We start from the raw sequence: 3,028 nt of genomic DNA, 5'->3' as shown, positions 1-3,028 counted from the left end.
CAATTTCATTGGAGTGGTTGACTTGATGTAAGCCAACACTCTTCCTACCACTAGAATTTCTACCATTCTTCGAAGATAAAGTACGATGCAAAGAATTTTCACTCATACTCTCATAAAGACGCCACATGTCATCCTCATGCCTATCAGTGTAAGAGCCACCCATGGAAGCATCAACCATGCCCTTGTAATTATCCGATAAACTCTTAAAGAAATATTGAACTAATTGCCATTTAGGCATGTCATGATGTAGACACTTCCTAAGCAATTCATTAAAGCGTTCCCATGCCTCATGAAATGTTTCTCCATCCCCATGTGAAAATTCTTGAATTGAGGTTCTTATGGCATTGGTCTTAGAAACCGGATAGTACTTCTTCAAGAACTCTTGTTGCCGCCCAAGAAGTTATTGAAAAAGGCCTAAGATTGTTAAACCAATATTTTTCCTTGTCTTTAAGGGTGAGTGGAAAAATTTTAAGCCTTAAGACCTCTTCCGGCATGTCCGTATATTTTACGGTGGAACATACTTCAAGAAACTCATCCAAATGCTTGTAAGGGTCTTCACTTGGAAGTCTATGATAATTAGGAAGCATTTGAATGGTTTGCGGCTTGATTTCATAGTGGTGTGCTCTAAATGGTGGAAGTGGAATGCATGTGGGTGCATTATATTCATTAGGCACATATTGATCTCTTAAAATAAGTGGAGGATTAGCAATTGGAGGTGCAACATGGGCACCTTGATTGCCTTGAATGATGGGACTTGGCCTTGGCATTCCCAATGGAACTTGGCCTTGTTGTTGTGGTGGATGAACAAATGGCCTTGGCATGCCTAATGGTACTTGCATGTTATCATGATGTACATTGGGATAGAGGATGCCTTGTTGGTCTATGTGACCAAGGTCCTCCACATATGAAGTTCATTGAAGTAGATATGCCACAAGTATAAGATACATGATTCAATCACTTTCTAAGCAACACATGTGTAATTAAATCATTCCAAGACAAATATACATGTGTATTAAGTACATTAATGAAACCTAGATACAAGGGCTCACGATGCTTGATAAAAAGGTACAAGTTCATTAAGTACAAGTATAATTCACAAGTTTAACAAGAATTCATATCAAGGCATGATTAACTCGATGGAAGCATACAAAGGAATTTAATCTACTTAAGGATTAAATTATCAAGATTTTATGGTGAGTCAAAATGTTCTACGAATAAGTTATTTATAGGATCATGTCAAGGCCAAGTTCAATGTCAAGTTACAAGTCCATTACATACAAGACGCAACCATGTGAATTAAATTCCATACAGAGGAATTAATTAAATATAAGTTTCAAAACTTATCCGATTATTCCTGATTTGATACACGTGAAGGAACTTGTCAAGGAAAACATGAAGACAAGGTTAGAAACTTAATCTAGCTCATGGAACCATTAAATAGAATTTAATTAATTCATTTAATTAAAATCTCTAGATTTTAAAATCATCTAAATGACCTCAAATTAATGTATGTTACACAACATGTCAAGACTTGTTTTAAAACCATGATACAAATGAATTCTAAGTAAGATACTACCATGAGTATTAAACTTTAATACTAGAAAAATAAAAATTGAAAGGTTTCAAAACCTAATCAAATATTATAGATTTAATATATGTGAAACCATATGCTATGCACATCGAGAATTTCAAGTCGGAAATCCAACAGGATGAATAGTACACTTGGAGCAATTTAATTAATCTAATTAATTAAATATTACTAGATTTCAAAACACTTCCAATTTCTCTCAAATTCACCTATGTTGTAGGGCATGCCAAGGCCTAATATAATATGCTAACACATATCGATTTCAAGCTAGTTAAGGCCACATGATTTAATATTTTATTCAAGATAAATATTAAATAAAATCTTCAATACTTGTCTAAATGATCTAGATTTAATATATGTCAATTAACATATCAAGGGGTAATATTTTATCATGCCACATGATTAAACAAAGCGATGGACAACCGGGAAAATTAAATTCTTAAGAAGAAAAATAAATAATAAAATCTCTAGATTTTGTTACTTAAGCATTTAATCAAGGTGTATAAGCATCACAAGCATGTAATATAGCAAGAAAATACCTCAATTTGAGACGGAAATCTCAAGTCCCCACCGACAGAAAAGTGCTACGAATCTGACGATACCGAAGGGTTTTGTCAGGGACAACACGATCTACATGAATCCGAAGGAAGCCCCATGAAAATCACAACTTGACTTCAAACCCAAACTCAAGAAATGGTCAAAAATGAATTCTGGTAAGGGTGAAAGGTATAACACGTCGAGGGGAACAATAAACGTAAAGGCCGAAGACTTTTCACCAGGGAAAAGTGTATCAAAGGAGAAGAGAGATTGTGGCAGCTCCATGGGCATCCATGGCTGCTTCAGGTCATGCAAGGAGAGTGGGGAAGATGAAAAATGAAATATCTCATCTCCTTTTTATAGAAATCTCAAAAAGTGCCCCAACGGGCCCCGCCGGGTTCGAAAAAGTGGATTTTGAGCAAACGCGCTCAAACGGAAAAACTCCGTGAACAAAAAAGATTCAAAATGAAAATATATGAACTACGAAAGAAATAGCGTCAAAAACTGAGTCCCGAGAAGAAAGTTATACCCCGAACAATTTCGACGGCAACCGGGTCCAAAAACTCTGAAACTGGAGAAAAATGACAAGAAGGAATTTCCAAGAGTCCATGACTCGGCGAAATGTGAAAATAAATCTTGTATGAGGATGAAGGCTCCAGATGAGGCATTTTGCAATAACTTTCGTTAATTGCACAATGGCCCCTACAAAAAGGGTTAACTACAAAACTGCCCCAGAATGAAAATATCTTCCAAAAGATATTTTCTTAGATGCCCCTGAAATAATATATCTTCAAAAGATATTTAGGAAAAACACCCCAAGAAAAGAAAAAGATTCTTAAGAATTGTGCATCCATGCCCTTATGGACACCGGGAGCAGCTAGAGTACTTTCTTACAAAAGTAAA

General features: G+C 35.6%; 1 pseudogene; it reads left to right on the top strand.

The window, feature by feature from the left end:
* The first annotated feature begins 236 nt into the window (after positions 1 to 236).
* Positions 237 to 335, top strand: LOC132305910 (small nucleolar RNA R71; annotated as a pseudogene).
* Positions 336 to 3,028: the final 2,693 nt, after the last annotated feature.

The sequence above is a fragment of the Cornus florida genome, unplaced genomic scaffold, assembly GCF_030987335.1.
Source record: "Cornus florida cultivar Cherokee Brave unplaced genomic scaffold, ASM3098733v1 CherokeeBrave_3.0.0_Hap2_Chr04, whole genome shotgun sequence".
Taxonomy (NCBI): domain Eukaryota; kingdom Viridiplantae; phylum Streptophyta; class Magnoliopsida; order Cornales; family Cornaceae; genus Cornus; species Cornus florida.
Note: the sequence above shows the minus strand (reverse complement) of the source record. Positions and strands in the feature narration are given on the sequence as shown.